We start from the raw sequence: 18,665 nt of genomic DNA, 5'->3' as shown, positions 1-18,665 counted from the left end.
CTCCTCATCTTCCTGATAGCTTAACCCATGTGTTCCCCAACAATCTGAATCAGCCTCTTTTCTCTCTGTTTTCTCTTCCTTGACAATCTCATATCATTGAGATGAAATAGGAAAGGCAGATGGTGGTAGGTAATATGAAGTGACTGAAAATTATTGAACAGAAGAAGAAATGCCTACCTAAAGAAGATTCATCTGACAGCAATATGAACGATGGGGTTGGTACCCATAATCCCTGTAAGAAGACTACTACAGTAGATAATAATGAGGTACTACATACCACTAGATAGTGACAACTGGAACAAAGAAGGTAGGAACAATACTGAAAAAATAAATCTAACAAAACTTGGAAACAAATTGGATATATAAAAAAAACAAGGGAGGAAAGTCAACATTCATTCCAAGATTTCTAATGTGGGAGACCTGGTGAGTGGAGGCACCAGTGACAAAAATAAAAATTAGAAGAAAAACCAAAATCAGAGGGAAAGGTAATAAATTTGGTTTTAGATATGTTGAGTTGGGTACTGGTGGGAAATAAGGGTTAAAACATCTGATAAGTGTTTAGAGAGGAGAGTTCAGATAAAAAGAGGTCAGGGCTAGAGATGAAGATTTGGGAGTCATCTACATATAAACGGGAATTGAAGCTATGGAGATGGCTTCATGGGCATGGATATAAAGCACTTTGCAAACCTTATATCGTATGATGTCAAATTCTTATTCCTGATTTCCCAAGGTCTCCTTCCCCTTCTGACCTCACATAGTATTTGGTTTTGCCCCAATGCATTGATATAACATTCTATTATAGTTACCTGTATTTGTATCTCAGGGAGTTCTTATCCAAATGTGGTATTTACTTCTAAGGACTAGCATTGTACATAGCAGGTGCTTGGTAAATTAATGAATTTTTACCTCTTAGAGTATCACAGCTGTTTCCTAACAGAACTCCCTACCTCAATCCAGCCTATATATAGATGCCAGAATACTCTTCCTCCAGAATGACACTGATTTTATTATTTCCCTTCTCATAAATGTACCATGCCTCACCCACTGCCTACACAATAAAGTCTAAATTTCTTTGCCAGACACCCCCAAACCAAACCCCTACAGGCTGTGGACCCAACTTGGTGTTCTAGCTTTTTCTCTCACCTTTCCCTTTATAAGAACCCTATGCTCCAGCAAAACTAAAATGAGCTGTTCCCCAAACACACCTTGCACTTCCTGTACCCCAGAGTCCTATCTACTGTGCCTGGAATACTTCAGCAGTCTCCTGCCCCTCCAGCAACCTGCCCTACACTTACTGATAACCAGTATGCAAGGGCCAGCTTGCATGCCACCTCCTCTGCTGAAGCCTTCCTGGATTCCTCCAGAAGGAAGTAACCTCTCCCTACTCTACTTCCAAAGTATTTTTATTTGTACTTTTATAGGAATGTAATCACATTCAGTAGTTCTATCTGTTCATATTTTATCTCACCTATTAGATAACAGACACTTTAAGAGCAGATTCTCTATCCAATTCATCTGTGTAAAAGCCCAGGACAGAGCACCGTCAAGAGACAGCACTGGCATTGTGGAAAGAGCTTTAGATTTAGAGGCATGAAACCAAAGTTTGTTTCCCAAGTCAGTCACTGTTTTAGCCATGTGACTGCTAGCAAATCACTTAACTTCTCAGAGCTCCCTGTAAGAACATAATAATTCTTACACAACCTAGCTCACAGGATTATAATTACATATATGCTTTGTAAACCTGAAAATACTGTATAAATGAGATATTACTGCACATGTAAGGCACTCAAACATTTGCTGAATTGAATTTTAAATCGAGACAGGATTAATTCATTAATGCATCTTTACTGGTTCAACAAAAGTAGATGGGAAGATTATTCCCAAATAAAAGCATTTTTAAGGTTGTGTTCATAAAGGATGGGGGAGACTGATCTAAACTGACACAGATCAGTGCAAGGGAGAAAATTCGATTATTATTATACATGAGGAACTGTGCTACGCAGGAGAGGAAGAGGGCCCTCACTACCAAAGGGTTCTAGGAAGGCTTTGTGTAGGAGTTAGCCCCCTGGGCTAAGTCAGAATGGAGATAAAGGATCTGGAACAGAGAAAGCCAGGAGTACATTCCAGGGATGGTGAATAGCCTGTACAAAAAAAGCCAGGAAAGAGATGGCAAATCTATTTCAGGAACAGCTAGTAGTTCAAATGCATTAAGAGAAATATTACATAATAAGGACAGAAAGGTAACAGAGTCAAATTTTATGGGGCCTCAAATGCCAAGCTGAGGAATTTGTATTTTGCTCCTAAGGCAACAGGAAGCCACAGATGGTTATTGAGCAGGGAAGCAAAGAGGTCAGTCAGACTTCTTTGTAAGGCCTATTATTTTGTAGAGGGAAGGTCCTGGGAGCAGAAGACCAATTAAGAATCTATAACTATTATAATTGGCTAACCAAGAAATGATTAGGGCCTGCAAAGCCCCAAGGAGGGGCATGAACCATTTTTAAGTCCTAAAAGTGAGACCACACTAAAAAAGTTTCCATCTCTATCAACCAATGTTCAACTGTTGTACTTTGATGCCGGGTTTTCCTGATGTTGCTCTAGACCACTAGGACACTTTGTATGTGCAGAAAGAAATGCAAACATACTTGATTATCTTGTATCCCATGAACAGCACAGTTCCAGGCACTTAAGTGCTTACCAAATTTTAGATGGTTATCAGTCTGAGCCAAATATTAAATAAGGAAATTAATATTTTTAAAAATCACAACATGCATATCAAAAATCAACATGATCCTTGATTATATACTATGAATATAATCAGCATCACTATCCCAGGTTCTCTGCTCTTCTCCATCTAGATAGAACTCCATTTTCATGGCTTCAACCAGCACCTCAATATACTGCTTCTCCGTACTTCCAGTCTGGGATTACTCTAGTCTTCTATTTCCAACCACTGCCATCTCCCCATAAGTATCATACCTTTATTTCAAAATCAACACATCCCAAACTGATCTCATTTCCATCTTAACAAACTCCCCCAAATCACTTCCCTAATTCTCTATCACTGTCACCACCATTCATTCTCCCTCTCTCCTATCATATCGGTCTTAAATTTTTGTCTGGCTTTCAGCTTCACCATTCCCATACCCCTCCCAATAACACTGTCCCAACACATCTCGTCAAATTTACTTCCCTATGTTACCCAATGAAACCCTTAGAGGATGCCAACTTCTTAACTGCAATGCAAATTCCTGCTTCCACACCTTCCCTCATGGTCTCTTCCATCTAATAATGCTCACCCTTCTTGGAATCCAAATTCTATTTATTCTTCAAGGTCTAGCTCAAACTTTCTTCAAGAAGCTTTCACGGAAGTACTTCATTGTGTACTCTTGAATTATTTGACTGTTTCCGGTATATTTGTCTTTTCATAATAAGATCTCTGAAGTTAGGGACTTTGTCTTTTACAAGTATCTTATACTTGTATTCCTATCCCCACCACTCAACCAGTGCATAATAGGTCCTTACTAAATATTTGTTCATTGATTGTTCCCCTCTATTAGCACAGATAAGTGAAAGCAAACTATTTCCTAGAGAAAATAAAGGGATGAGACAGAACCCTATAGCACACACAGTTAAGAATGATCCTGAGTAGGTGGAAGGAATAGAACCCAGTCTTTTTCAGTCTCTGAATTTGAGAGTCCAAGGGAGATGACAATGTTTTCATCCAAGAGGTCAATCATAATCTTTTGCTAATGACATCACAAGTACACAGCTCTGGTAACAATTATGAGGTCAGGTATGTTCAGGTCAACTCTTGCTGAAAGATGGGTAACAGTATTTTATTAGATTTAAGGGGCTAATTTTTCCCTTTAAAAAAATTGGTCAAATTTTGAAATAATTACCCCAGAAGGAAAGGTCTTGATGAATTTTTATTGAATCTGGTTCTTTAATCCCCTCTTTTAGATACTAGTCTTGGGGGGGGGGGGGAGAAAAACAAAAAAAAACCAGCTCAATTCTCATTAGACAGGTGCAATCCTGAGAGGTTCTTGACTTTGTGACTAAGTCACTCTGGCTTATACACATGAAAAACTAGGGCCTAAAAGGCTGAAAGGCCAGTATGGACCCCAAAAGGTTTTACCACAAAACGTGTGGCAGTTAAATAGCGAAGTGGACAGAGTGCCAGGCCTGGAGTCAGGAAGACTCATCTGGGTTCAGACACTTACTTACTAGCTGAGTGACCCTGGGCAAGTCATTTAACAGTTTGCCTCAGTTTCCTCATCTGTCAAATGAGCTGGAGAAGGAAATGGCAAATAACTCCAGTATCTTTTCCAAGAAAACCCCAAGTGGGGGGTCACAAAGTGTCAGACAGGACTGAAAAATGACTGAATAAGACATGTCCCTCACCAGCATTCTTAGTATAGTAAAATTTCAATTATCCACAGGATGGGTTGTTGATTTTACATCATTATAAAGAAAACTGCAAGTTCCCTCTACCTATCTTATTCAGCATGCTACCATGCTAAGAGGACTTATCATAAGGAGCAGTGAGAAAAACATAAATTTTAGCCTGGGTTCTGGAAGACATAGATTGGTAGAGAAAAAAAGAGTTGATAATTACCTGAGCGCATCTGATATTAGATGGTATGTACTCAGGTAATTCAAATTTTAATAGTAGCATAAAAAAATATAAACGTGTTATGGTTTTTAATTATAATGCTTTCCAAAACAAATATTTTTTGCACTATTCAGTTCTGGATTGCCTACCACCACAAAGCCCCTACAATCTTAACAAGGAAGACAATGTTGAATATACATAGATCTTTTTGTTTGTTTGTTTTGCTTGCCACAAGTGGGGAACTCTTAGTTACAGCCTTTAGGATCCCCTATGTGTTAAAAATCACTCTGAGATGGGTGTAGAGAGATTTTTGTAAAATAAGGCTGCTTGAAACCGAACTGTTTCCACAGAGAACACTGAAGCCCCAGTCAAGATTCTCTGCATCTAAAGTAGTTCAGGAGAGGAGATGGGTCCTAATATATCTGCCTCCCTCTCTATTTAAACCAGAACTCTTAGTACATCATTCTTCTGCTCACAGGCCTACCATTGTTCTCTATTATCCAATGTTAACAGATCCAAACTTAGTCCCACTTCCAAACTCCCTCTCCTCATAACTCACCCACACCTCCCATGATCTGCCATCAGACCCTCCATTCTAGCCAATCTCACTTGCTCCCCCATTGTACCTTGCTCATCCCCACCCATACCAACTTTGACACATGTCATTTCTTCTGCCTAGAATATCCTTCCTAGAATATCAATCTATGTTGTCTTCCAAAACCCAGGCAAAAAAATCTATTTTAGCCAAGAAACTATCCATTTCTTATTGCCCCTCATGATAAGTTACCTCAGCACTTTCCACTACACTAAGTTTTACCAATTCATATGCTGTCCCATAAGTATTAAGCCATGTTCTGTCTCTTCAAATAAACCAAAAGCCACACAAGGGCAGGTATCCCTTTTTATTGTGTTCGGATTCTATAGAATTCACCAACAACATATCTCAGAATAAGGCTAGTAACAAATATGCCCAGCCTCATCCCAATTCTTTCCCTGCCCCGCTGAGGTTTATTCAAAGTACAGGCATTTCAACCAGGGGATTTGCTCCTGCCACAATTATAAATAGGTCATGGAGCCTGTCAGTAATAATTGAGCTAACTCTAACACACACAAAAAATGAAGCATCTGGGTACTACTAATCTCTCTGGGTGTGTGTGACTTAAAAAAAAATCACATTCCACTCCCCATATTATGTTTCTCAAAACATTGCTAGTGAAACAGGAGGGGAAAAAAATGGAGTTTTCAGAATAATTTTTAGGTTGTCTGTGCACTCTTACTTTTACTTCACCCAAATGACAGCTATGACTGACACACCTCCAAAATCCAACTAAATTCAACACCTAATAACACATAATTCTGTAAGGGGGTAGGAAAGTTCTTTCCAAAAGTTTCATTTCACTGTGTATTTTAATTCTAGGGAACAGCATCTAAATATTCTGGGCTTGAGGGGTTAATAGTCAGAGACTGGAGAGGAATGGATGACAATATGGTATGGTGGAAAAAGCACTAGCATCTGTAACCAGAAAATTTACATTTTCTCAAAGGAATCTGTGGCATTAAACCAAAGGACAAGCTTATTTAGGCAGAAATGTGAGTAACTGACTCAGCTCTGGAACAGTCTGCTCCCACCCCAACTCTTCTTCCCCACTCCAGTACACAGTGGGGCCTAAATTAGTCAAAGTGGTCAACCCTTGATCATTCATGCTAATGAAGAGCTTGATGGTCCAAAATGGTAAATAATCCAAAACTTATTTGGAATATATATTGTCGATATCTTTCCCTTTTCAAATGTTGTTCTTGGGCTATTTCTAGTATTGATTAATATGTATCAATTGTTCAATTAAGTAGGGAGGTGGCTAAGATGCAAATAAAATATTGCAGACACTCTAGAATTGTCTACATTTCATCTATCAATTTCAGTTCTGTTGTAATTGTAACCCATTGTACGGTGGCATTATCGTGGCCACAATGTACCTAACTCCCCAATGTTTTTCTACAAAGAAAGGCATAAAGCTGGATGCCGAGCTTCAATTATCAACTACTTGAGAAACAAGGAGGATGAACAGGTTAATTCCTTAATTTGTTGGTGTTATTAACTTGTGGCTTATGCCCAGGGACATGTTTAAGTTACAGGCATGCTCCCTCTCGCCACCCCAGCTACTTTCTTTCCCAACTCCATCAATGGATGAGTATTCGTCAGTAATAAAAATGCATTTTCTCATTAAAACTAAGTGTAACATTAGGAAAGATAATCCTCTTTAAAAATTTAAAACATTCCCAAACTAAAAATAAATTGAGCATTACCATTCTGAACTGTCCATACCACTGTTTCTCGCGGTTGATGAAGGGGGTATCTAAGGACTGACTGTGTATTTCTACGAAATCTCCCAATTATGGAAGAGGCTATTTGCTTCAGAGACCTCCGCAAAACAAACGAAAAGTAGTCTACTACTGGCAACTCTCAGTAACTTTACAAAAGGTGTTTACAAAAAACATGTGGGAAAATTAAAGTTCGGGAGCTCGTCCGTGCTCTGCTGCCACGGGCCTCCCGAGAACTCCAGGAAGAGTTAGAGAACAAACCTTTCCGAGGAGGAGCCCCCTGCCAGATCGCCTCCAGCTCCAACAAGCCAGGTCCCCGGGGCGGAGCCCGGATGAAGCCCGGCTAAAAATACCGCGGGCCAGTAAACAAGCCGGGGCCAGCCCGTGACCGCGATCGGCCGCCACTCACTCACTCACTCACCCCTTGGCTTCTCAAGTTTCCAGCCTCCCCCGGTAAGTTTTCCCTCGGCCGGCCCGAGGCAGACAGAGCGGACGGAAGGCCCCGCGGGCGCCGCTCTGGGCCGTGTTTTGTGTATCAGAAGCAGTGGCTGCTCGTTGCCAGGAGCGCCGGGGCAGCTCCGCAAAGTTGGGGGCCCAGAGGCTCCAGCCGCGCTCGCCCGGTTAGGCTCGAGCCCCGGCGAAGGTCAGGGGTAACCCCCCCCCCCCAGCCACCCCCGCACACCGACAAAGGGGTGGGGAAGGATTCCGGCGCTCAGGGAGGCGGGGCGGGAGGGGGTCCGACCGCGGACGGACCGGCGGATGGACTGACGGACGGAGGGAGGGGACGGGCGGCCGCGCGCCGCCTGCGTCCCGGGGGCGGGGGCTCCGTTACCCTAGGTCGCCGGGGCGGAGCGCGGGACCCCGCAGCTTCTCCTCAAACCGTGGCGGCCGGCGACGCCCCCCTCCCTCCTCGCCGGCCCGGCCGGGACCGGGCGGCCCCCTCCCCCCAGCCCTGGCGGCGGCGGCTCCTCACGGGCTAGTCCCGGCTCGCCACTAGCAACGCCTCCCCACTCCCTCGGAGCCCGGTACCCACTTCGACTCCGGCGGCTGGCCCAGTAGCAGCCACTCCTCAACCGTCCGGCCGGAAACTGGCGCCTGTTTCCGGCCGGAGTGGGTTGGTAGCGACACCTAAAGCCGCTGAGGCCGGCGCCGCGGCCGAGGCCGAAGCCGTCTCCGGCTCGGCCCCGCCCCCCCAGGCCCCGCCCCCTCATCTCGATCGCGGCCGCTACCACCACCTCAGCCCCGCCCTGCAGTTAACCCGCGCGTGACCCCAATTCTAACTCGCGCGAGCTGGGCTACCCCTCGTTGCCTATTTGTAGCTGCGGAGCGGCCGCGAGCTGGGGCTTGGGGAGGTGGGGAGGGAGAGAGGGCTTGAGAAGAGTGAGGGGGCAGAGGGGATGTAGATGCTCTCTTAAGTTCTCTTAATCTTCCATCCCGTCCTCGCCTTTCCTTCTTCCCCAGCCCAAAGGACCGGTACCAAGACCCCCGCAGCCCTTTCGTTATTTAACGCTCCAGAGGAATCGGCCAGGTTTGGGACTTGGCTCCCACAGGCTGGGGACCGTGGACTGGTATCTCGTACAGTGCAGTGCACGAACAGACATATCAGGAATACTCTGTGATGACAAAGTGACATGCCAAAGGGAATTCCAGACGTCGTCCTAGGAGTCCCAACTTCCTGGCATCTGCTTTTCACGCTAAATTAATGCTTATTACCTGAATTATGTTCTAGTGAGCCAGAATGCAACAGTCCCCAGTCAGCCTCCCTGTCCCCTCACAACTGCGTGCGGCTCACCTGGTGCAGTCAGCAGTCAGTCCACAACCATTGACTGTGGTTCTAGCTTTATACCGGGTAATAAATGAAAACTGGCGAGCCAGCTTAGTCTAGGAAACCTTAAGCCAACCCTGCCTCCTGCGGGGTCCGACTAAGGAGCGGCCCACCTGACTAAGGGGATGTCCTCCCGACTAAAGGAGAAGCTGGGGCTTGGGGAGGTTAACTCCCAGGTCCCCTGGGGGTGCTTCCAATGGGTACCAGTCTGTGTGTGCAAAGGATACTTTGTTCTAGCTTCCTTTTGTGTTTTAGCAATGCAAGGCACTCCAGTGGATAAAGGACCGAACGGAAGAAATCCCTGAGTGGACATTATAGTCTGTTCATCACAGTTGGCCACCGTTTCCTCAGTCTGTGAAATAGCACTTTTTTGAGGATCAAATAAGATAATATTTGTAAAGCACTTAGTGCAGTGCTGGCCTTAAGTGCTCGTTCCTCAACCCTGCCCCCCCCCCCCCTTATTCACACCAGGTTTTAAAGTTTGGAGACTGACCTAAGACAGTTAATACATTTACTGAGCCTTTTACTGGCATCTTGGGGGGGGGGGGGGGGGAAGAGTGGGGATGGGGGATGGAGGGAGGTGGTACTGATTATTGAATTGCAGGTTTCTGAACTATGAGACGCTTGCCGGGTTTACCACTCCGAAGAAGTATCGGTCATAGAGATAATGGACTTACTTGCCAGAAACTGAAAGCACCACCCAGCCCACCCTGTGAAATATATGATAGACTTGCTCACACCATGTCCTTTATTTCCTTCTTCATCTGCTCATCCTCAAAGATCCAAAGTGTATATTTGGGTACTAGAGGCAATAAATAATACATAACTTCCTTACTAGTTAAAATGATGAGAATTCCAAAGCAAGACTGGGAAACAGGGAAGCAGATAACTCCAAAAAGCAGACAGTTGGAAAAGCCTAGAAACTGAGATATCACAACGTGCTGGTGCTATTTCATGAACTCCAGTGCTTAGCACAGTTCCTGGCATATAGTAAGTACTTAATAAATGTTTATTGATTGATTATCAGTTGATACATAGACAATGATACTTGGGTGGCTGTCAATGGTTGGAATGGGACATATTTTACAAGGCCTGATAAGCACATATAGAAGGAACCATTGCATGCTCCCCTGGTTTGGAGTTTGTTTCTGTAACAAATGCCCTTGTTATGCTTGCTTAGTAAATACCCTTTCTAAAAGCCAATTAATTCAAGCTAGTAATCAATAGAGCTCACACAAGTTGGGATTCCTAAGTATATCAGAAACTTCAGTAACCTTCAGGTTTCAGCCTAGAATTCTGATAGAACCTGGTCTGCCAATGTGTGTACAGATTGGGGATGTGAGTCCAAAGGGGATGCTGGTCCAAGTTTCATGCCACCCAGTAAATACCTTGAAGATGTCACACTTTCAGAGGGTTCCTGGGCAATCGATGTCAGGGACGGGTGGGAGTTGCAGTTGCTTTGTGCCTATTTCTTGCTATGATCACTCATTGTTATTTGTGCAATTGCTCAATGAATTGCTTGTTGTTGGTTCACCCAGGCTATGTGGGCAGCAGTGTGGTCAGAAGGGCTTCAAGCCAAGCCACCTGGGTTCTAGTCTCAGCTCAGCTCCTAAGCCACTGGGGGAGTCCCTTCTCTTTCCTGAGTCTCCATTTAGAACCAGAATAGGGGAAAAAAAAAAACAAACCCAACCTTCTAGTGATGTACATGCAGTCCACAGGCTCTATGTCCAAACACCTGCAATTCAGAAGCAAGAGGTCACAATAGGTAAGTATTTTTCTCCCAGACAGGAGAATGGTAGGGAAAAAATATAGAGATATTAGGGGAAACACTACCAGGGCACATAAAGCCATATACCTTTTTACCAAGTAGGGAAAGTCTCTACCCCACTCCTAGAGAATGCTCTTCGTGACTAATCCAAAAAGCACCAACGGCTTCTTCAAGAACAGCAATGTTCTGTGCTTCCAAAGTACCCAGGGAAAGGTCAGAAAATTAGGGCTTTGTATTTACTGGAGAAACTAAGCAGGGAACCCATCAGCCTTAAAGCTCAGGTATAGGAGAAGTAGTAAAGGAAAGGGGGAGCCCAGATACCCAGAGAGAATTCCAAGGATAGTCTGCTGTCAATGCCTGGGAATTTTTGTGATTTTTCATGTTGATATTTCAAATTTCCTTTCCTTTCTACAGGCACTAGCCAAAACTGGGCTCTGATCATTTAATACCTAGATTATTACAACAGCAGCCTTGCTGTTCCCCCTGATTCTAGGCCCTCTCCCTTCCATTTCACCCTATACACTTCTCCCTAAAATGCTATTTTCATCTCTATTCCTCACAAACCTTTAATGATTCCCAATTGCCTATTGTATAAAGTCCAAATCCTTTATTCTAGAATTCAAAAACCATCCATAATCTGCCCCCAAACTGCATTTCCAACTATATATGTCCCACAATCCTCCAATATAATAAATCCTCTGCTCTGACCAGATTTGTGTTTTCACTATTCTCAAAATATAACTGGATTATCCTTTTTATACAAGCACCTTATAAAATTTGGCAGTCATCCACTTTGGGGCAGTTCCTTTGCACCTGTCAGAATTGTGTCTCTCCTCAAGTCTCACCTTCTGCTTGAAGCTTTCCCTGACCACCCACAACAAAAGTGATCTCTTCCTCCTTGCTATTCTTTTTTCGACCTGTATTGCTAAAGTCCAGTTATGACCAGCAGGAACCTGCTCAAACTAGCTTGGGAGAACCCAGTTAAGTTTTCCATATAGGCATTTGCACTTGAGAAATTGATAAATGCACAAATCAGGGCTCGATTTACTGTTTTGTTAATTATTTAGACAAGAAAGTGATGGATAAAATGTCAGTGAAGATTAAAATTCAAAGTGCATTGTGGATACATTTTTTTAAAAGTCATTTGAAAAACATTTACTAGCACACCCCTGAATCCATGAGCATTACAGAGTATTGTGTTAGGTTGTGGAGGAAACACAAAATTTAGATGAGACATTCCCTGCAGCACTTAATGCCACACACAGACTTAAAGTCAGGTCAACAAGGATTTATTAAGTACCCACTATGTGCCAGAAACTATACTAAGTATTTGACATACAAAGAAAGGCAAAAGTCTGTGCTCTCAAGGAGCTCCTGGTCTAATGGAGACAATGTACAAAAAAAACTACAAACAAGATACGTCAGGGATAAATTGGAGATAATTTTAAAGGAAGGCATCAAGGGTGATCAAGAAAGACCTTGCAGATGGTGGGATTTTAAGCTAAAACGTAAAGTAAACCAGGGATAAAACAGGAGGTAGATGAGGAGGGAGAAAATTCCAGGTATAGAGGACAGTCGATGGTACTGCATAGAATTGAGGAAAAAATGCAGAGAATTGAAAGATGGAGTGTCTTTTATGGAAACAAGAAGGCCAGAATCACTGGATCATAGAGTAATATAACAAGAGTCAAGTGTATGAAGACTGGAAAGGTAGGAAAGGACCAAGTTCAAAAAGCCTTTGTTTGGTTTTATTTTGAATTTTTTTTCAATTCACAAGTATTTATTTTCTCTCTTTCCACCTGCATTCTTTGTCTTTACAATGTCGTTATTGTAAAAGTTTTGTTCTCCTGGTTCTGAACAACTTTATTCTTTATACTATATCATTTCTTACAAGTCCTCCCAGGTTTCTCTGAAACCATTCCTTTTGTCATTCCTTACTCTGTGTGATGTTACAGTACATTCATATGATATAATTTGTTCAGCCATTCCATAATTGATGGCACAGCCTTAGTTTCCAGTTCTTTGCCACAACAGAAAGAGCTGCTATAAATACTTTTGTTCACAGAGGTCCTTTTCCTCTTTTTTGATCTCTTTGGGGTATAAGCCTACTAGCACTTTCACTATGTCAAAGGTTATATTGCACAGGTTAGTAACTTTTGGGGCCTAATTCCAAATTACTTCCAGAATATCTAGATCAGTTCATAGCTCTACTAACAATGCCATTAGTGTGTTTATTTTCCCACAGCCACTCCAACATTGAACATTTTCCTTTTTTTTTTCCAACTTGGCCATTCTGAAGGGTACATAGCAGAACCTCATTGTCTCTTTGAATTAGCATTTTTCCTATTATTAGTGACTTGAAGCATTTTTTTACATGACTATTCATAGCTTGGATTTCTTCATATCCATTGACCATTTATCAATTGGGAAGTGGCTTTTATCCTTATCAATTTTAAACAGTTCTTCATACATCTTAGAAATGGGACCTTAATACAAAATTGCTGCTAATGTTTTTCCCTCGATTAAATATTTCCCTTCTAATCTTAGCTACATTCATACCTATACTTCCTTCTTTTTTGAAACCTAATTTTTTTTTCATTTAAGAAAAATCCACATTCTCTCCCTCATACCTTCAGTGTCTCCCTTTTCCTTTGAAGAAAGGAAAAGAAAACCCTTATAACAAATATGCAAAACAAATTCCTGCAATGGCCATGTCTCCAAAAAAAAGGTTTCCATTTGCACCCTAAGTGTATCACCCATCTATCAGGAGGTAACTATATCATCATCTATGTCCTGTCCCCCAGCCATGGGTATTTCCCAAAGCTGTCCTGGGCTTCTTTTCATTTTTACACTCTTTCCCTTGGCAAACTAATTAGCTCTAATGGGTTAAAGTATTTTCTCTCTGCACATGATTCCCAGGTCCACATATGTAGCCCTAAATTCTTTCCTGAGCCCTTCTCTTCCACTATCGGATGCTTGTTGGAAACCTCCAACTGGTACATGTACTGTAGTCATCTCAAACTCAACATGTTGTATTAGCAAGCACCCTAGCACACCCAGGATAACCTACTAGCACAAGTTCTTTGATCTGCTTTGCGAAAGGAAAGACAGCTTTAAAGGGGCTGGCGATCTTTAATAAAGAAGTGAGTATCCAAGAAAGAAAGATAAGTAGAAAATACAAGCAAAGAAATTAGCACAAAGACCAACAGACAGCTCCAGCTGTCTGAACATAACAATATTGCTATACATTTTACATATATCACTGTATAGAGGGAGCACAGACATCTAAGCAGTAAGGGGGCTCTGAACATACAGTTACTCAGAGTCTCAACCAGGAAATCAAATGATCCTTCTCGTGAGCAAATCCCCAAAGCAAAATACCATCCTCCCAAAATATATAACAAAGACTCCGTCCCTGATTGACTCAGAACCAGAAGGCACAAAACCTACTTGACTCATCACAGCTGTGAAGTATCATGGTTCAAAGGCGATTAATGCTTCAGATGTTTACAATTTAACCTGAACCTGGGAAACTGAACTCCAAAAAGAAAACAACAAAAATCCCACTTGCACTTACACATGTCCAAAATAGAATTCATTAACTTCATCTCTTAGCCCGTCCCTCCTCCAGATTTTCCTATTTCCACTGAGGGTACTGCTAGCCTACTAGTCGCCCAGCTTTAAAACCTCCATCATGCTGGTCACTTTCCTCTTTCTCTTTACACCCCACCTAACTAATTGTTCGGTCTTATCAGTTCTACTTCCACAATTGTTTTGTACAATCTCCTGTCCAACACACATGGCCAGGCCACCTCATTTTTTTAGTCCCTCATCCCTTCTTGCCTAGACAATTGAAACATCCTCCTAATTAGACCCCCATCTCTAATCTCTCATCTCTATAATGTTTTCTACACTGTTGCCAAAATAATCTTTCTAATACACAAATCTTATTGGACCACTTCCTTGCTAAAGAACCTCTTAAGGTTCCCTATTACATCTAGGACAAAATACAAGCCCTTATTTTGGACATTTAATGTCTTCAACCCTACCTTCCCAGGCTTATTGAACATGACTCCCCTTTACACACACACACACACTCATTCAAAACCAAACTCACCTACTTACGGTTCCCTAAGCTTCTAACTCCATCTTCTATCACCAGATCCAGAAGCTGAAATACACTCTTTCTTTACCTTGGCCCCTTAAAATCCTAAACTTCCTTCGACATTCAATTCATGGGCCATCTCCTAAGTTTTCATCTCCTTTGTTGTTAGTACTTTCCCTCCTAAAACTATTATTTATATACAACTCTGGGTTCCTGGACTCTCTGTCCCCAATGATATTGCTAAGGAAATGGGAAACTCAAGCAGATGCTATTCTAGAATTTACCAGTTTGGTGACATTTCTTTGAACTTGACTTTGGAGGTTTCTTGGAAGAAGGAGCTGGAAGAAATTAGTTAGATGGTCTCATTTTACACCATTCAAGCAGAAACATGCTACTAGCAATGTCTAATTTTGAAATACCAACTCCCTAGCTCATCTCCCCAGTATCATCATAACACGGACTGGCTGTGGTGGCTGAAGATTCATAATTAATGAGATTGATTGCTAAGGGCCCTATTTTACTTCCAATTCAGCTAGAAGAAGAAGAAATAGAGGAGTCTTTCTTCTCCCTCCCAGAGCCAAAATGACCAGTACCTTTTATTTTTTACTTCCTAATTTGGTTTCCCTAGCCTATTTACATTTTCATGTATCATTTGTGTTCCATTATAGACAAAGAAAATTGGGTGGCCACTCAGTCCTTGTCTGGTATGACTAATGCTGTCACAGAAAAACTTTGAAAAGAGGTTTTGATCCCTTTAGAGAAAAAGGAGCCACATCTCTTGGGCTAGGGTATAAACGGAGAGGAGCAGGTACTGATGAGGGAGAATTTCATCTCCATAGCAACACTATGTAGGCAGAGAGCTCAGGAAGGAAAGAATGGAACAAACATTTATGAAGCACCTACTCTGAAGCAAGCTCTGTGCTAAGTTCTTTATAAATATGATCTCATTCGATCCTTGCAACAACCCTAAGAGGTAGGTTTTATTATTATCTCCCTTCTATAGTTGAGGAAACTGAGGCAAACAGAGGCTAAGTGACTTGCCCAGGGTCACCTAGTTGGTGAGTGTCCGAGGCTGCATTTGAATTCATGTCTTCCTGACTCCAGGCCCAGCATTCTGTGCACTATGTGTCCCCTAGATGAATTATAACCCAGGGTTACATTCACATTTGCCTTTTTATGTCATATATCCTGAGATACAACAGATATTGATTTGCACATGTCCCCAGTTATGCTTCACTCTGCTAAATCTTCCTGTTTGTGCTACTTTACCATCCATGGAGAGAACATGCCCTTAGAAGAGCTAAGTCCCTGAGCTTTGGAAGTCCTAGCCTGGGACTGTGTTGTGACAACTGATGAGACCCCTCTATAGCTATATGTGTGTATGTACACAAACATACATATACACACATGTACACATATGTGTGTGTATCCTCTAACTACCACTACACCTTTTAGAATGTAAGCTTCTTGAGGGCAAAAATTCTCTCTCTTTTGTGTTTTCTCTCTCCAGCTACTAGCAGAGTGTCTGGTATATAGTAAGCACTTAATAAATGCTTTTTCCCATTCACTCCTTAGTATAATGTGAGTTCCTTGAGGGCAGGGGCTATTTCATGTTTTGTCTCTGAATCCTCAAAACCTGTCATGGTGCCTTGCATATAATAAACATGTAATAAATGCTGGCTGGATTGGATTGCATTGAATTTAGCATGTTACTAATAATGACTTGTGCTCATGAAGAGCTTTAAAAGGTATTATCAAGGATATGTATAACCAAAAAAAAGTGGACCAGTCATGCATTAAGAATTAAAAACAACAAATGGGAAGCCTGGCTGGTATACTATTGACCCTGAGATAATAAATTAATGAGAGGGAAGCCTTGACAGTGTTGAAAAGGTTCACTATGGAGGTTTTATGGAAAGACATGTATATGGGATGAAGGGGAGGTTTGTGTTCTGCAGCAGGGGAGATGGCAAGAAGTAGGGACTGGGAATGGAATATGAAGAGTAACTGGGGTCTGTTAGATGTAGTGGTCTGTGTAATGCATTCACATTACATGCCCAGGGCAGTAGTTCCAGAGATGAGAGCATTAAGTCCCCCAGGGTTAGGTCTCTGGTCCAAAGGATGTTGCAGCAGAGTGGATGGCAAGATTCAGAGTTCCTGAGTATGCAACAGCATGTAAGATCTATGTCAAGGGAATGACCAGGGTACCCCTAGACATGTCTAGGACTGCCTCCTAGACATGAGTCACAACTGGGTTTTGTTTAAGAGATTTATCCAGAACTCTGAGGTATGAACAACCAGCCAGAGAGCTAAGCAAAGTCCGATTCCCCTCTTTGTGGCCAAGCTCCATCCTCAAGATGAATCAGGACTCCATGTAAGTATAAAGCAGTAGACCCTTGTGGGAAGGGGGCCCCTGGGACATTGTAACTGGAACAGCAAAGAAGAAAAGTGCCGAGTGATACCAATCTAACTTCATATCTGCCAGCAGGAATGCTGAAGACATCTGTTTTGCCTTGTCTACCTTCTTCCCTCTGCTTTGCCTGGAAGGAAATCCTGGGAGGAATAGCATGAGATCTCTAGGCATATTTTATCATATTTACCGGTTCTAACTTTTGGTTGTATCTTAAAGCATTTGTTTTAGAGACCTTAACTAGAGAAATAATTTTTAAGGTAGGTCTTTGGCTGAACTGGTAGTATTCTACCCCTGAAAAACAACATTGGCATATAGGAATTGTGCAGACAGGACTCTCATAGAGCTAGGAACTAAACAAACCAGAGCCAGAAGTCAGTCCCCCAGGCTGTGAGGACAGCAGAAACCTACTAGACTGGAATGTTGGTGAGACAGGTCAGATTCATGCCGAAGAAATGCTATGATTCAGCCCAAGGCCCAGAGGAAGCAAGTTATTAACCCTGCCAACACATAGGCCAAGGCAGAATGGGAGGAGCCCAGGAATGGAATGGGTTAGTTATACTGTCAGCTGAATAAACAGGTCAGTGTTGGAAAACAGCCAAAATCCACAGAATATTGGAGGGGGTAGGCAGTACCCGGCAGGCACTGACTGACAAACCAGGCACTTGTGGAACAAGAGACACAGGACTAAGCACTGCATTTAGAGTCAGTGCCCTTGGATTCCAATTCTGTCCCTGCTACCTACTACTTGTCCTGCCTTGGGTCAAATCTCACCTCTTTGGGCCTCAGTTTCCTCATCTGTAAAATGAAGGGCATGGACTAGTGGATCTTTAAGGTTTCTTCCATTTCTAAATCCCATGGTCCCAGGATCAAGTGAGACAATACACATAAATCCCTTTGCAAGCCCTCTAATGATATATAAATGCTTTTATTGTTAGTCCTGCAGTAGATCTCTGGACCTAAAGACTTACTTGGTGCTGGCTGACACCCATCCATCTCTCCTTGTGATGTGCCCTCTGGCTGCTGCTTTCCACCTGGCTGGATTGATGCATGTCCTAGCAGCACGCATGTCACATGCTCTGGAAGAATACTTAGAGATGTCAGCAACCAGAGAAAAAGAATGAAATAGCAACTTTTTTCTCCCTTTTTTTAGTTTGGGAACAAATCCAGAGTTAGATAACATTTTCCTTAAAGTAGGTGACCTCCATTTTGCAAGTAGGGTCCCTGAGGCCAGAAAACATCGATTAAAGATGGTCAGGGACAGAGGAAGGGGTTCAGTGAAGTACTCTAGGGGACAGTCTGAAGGCAAATGTGCAAAAATTGAAAAATCTTTTGAAAATAAATAGATACAGATGGGAGGGGTGAGAAGAGAAGAGGAAATGAAAACTCTGCTAATGAGAACAGATAGAAAGAGGTTACAGCCTCAATCAGTTATGCTCACTCTGCCACAATTCCTAAAGTGGCTCGGAATGTCCCTTGGGTGCCCCCCAAGCTGTGCTATTCTGCTTCTTCTCTGGACCTTTTCACATCTGCATGGACAGGAACAGCTCAGCAACTATTTGCTAACAATTAACATTAATTCAACACCAACCCTGTATCCCATCCTATGAACAACAGAGGTTTAGG

At 42.5% G+C, this 18,665-nt stretch overlaps 1 protein-coding gene and 1 long non-coding RNA gene across 9 annotated transcripts in view; one reads left to right on the top strand and one right to left on the bottom strand.

Moving 5' to 3' along the window:
* The window catches only part of OTUD7B (OTU deubiquitinase 7B), a 76,239-nt gene extending 68,110 nt beyond the window's left edge, over positions 1-8,129 (bottom strand). For 5 of the 8 annotated variants that reach the window (XM_069090126.1, XM_069090120.1, XM_069090119.1 and 2 more), the window contains exon 1: positions 7,965-8,129. The gene's annotated coding sequence lies outside the window, so the exon portion shown is untranslated. Of the gene's footprint in view, positions 1-7,192; positions 7,273-7,352; positions 7,609-7,763; positions 7,850-7,964 lie in introns of those variants that run through there. The other 3 variants (XM_069090123.1, XM_069090121.1, XM_069090122.1) reach the window with 3 other exon arrangements.
* On the top strand, positions 7,260-9,957 carry LOC138162720 (uncharacterized). Its single transcript, XR_011168698.1, has 2 exons — positions 7,260-7,384; positions 8,393-9,957. It is a non-coding gene; the product is annotated as an uncharacterized lncRNA (long non-coding RNA).
* Positions 9,958-18,665: the final 8,708 nt, after the last annotated feature.

Source organism: Petaurus breviceps, unplaced genomic scaffold, assembly GCF_028583685.1.
Source record: "Petaurus breviceps papuanus isolate PSGF00001 unplaced genomic scaffold, PetGlider_PUasm1.0 186, whole genome shotgun sequence".
In the NCBI taxonomy this organism is placed as follows: Eukaryota; Metazoa; Chordata; class Mammalia; order Diprotodontia; family Petauridae; genus Petaurus; species Petaurus breviceps.
The sequence above is the reverse complement of the archived record's forward strand: the minus strand, read 5'-3'. Positions and strand labels throughout refer to the sequence as shown.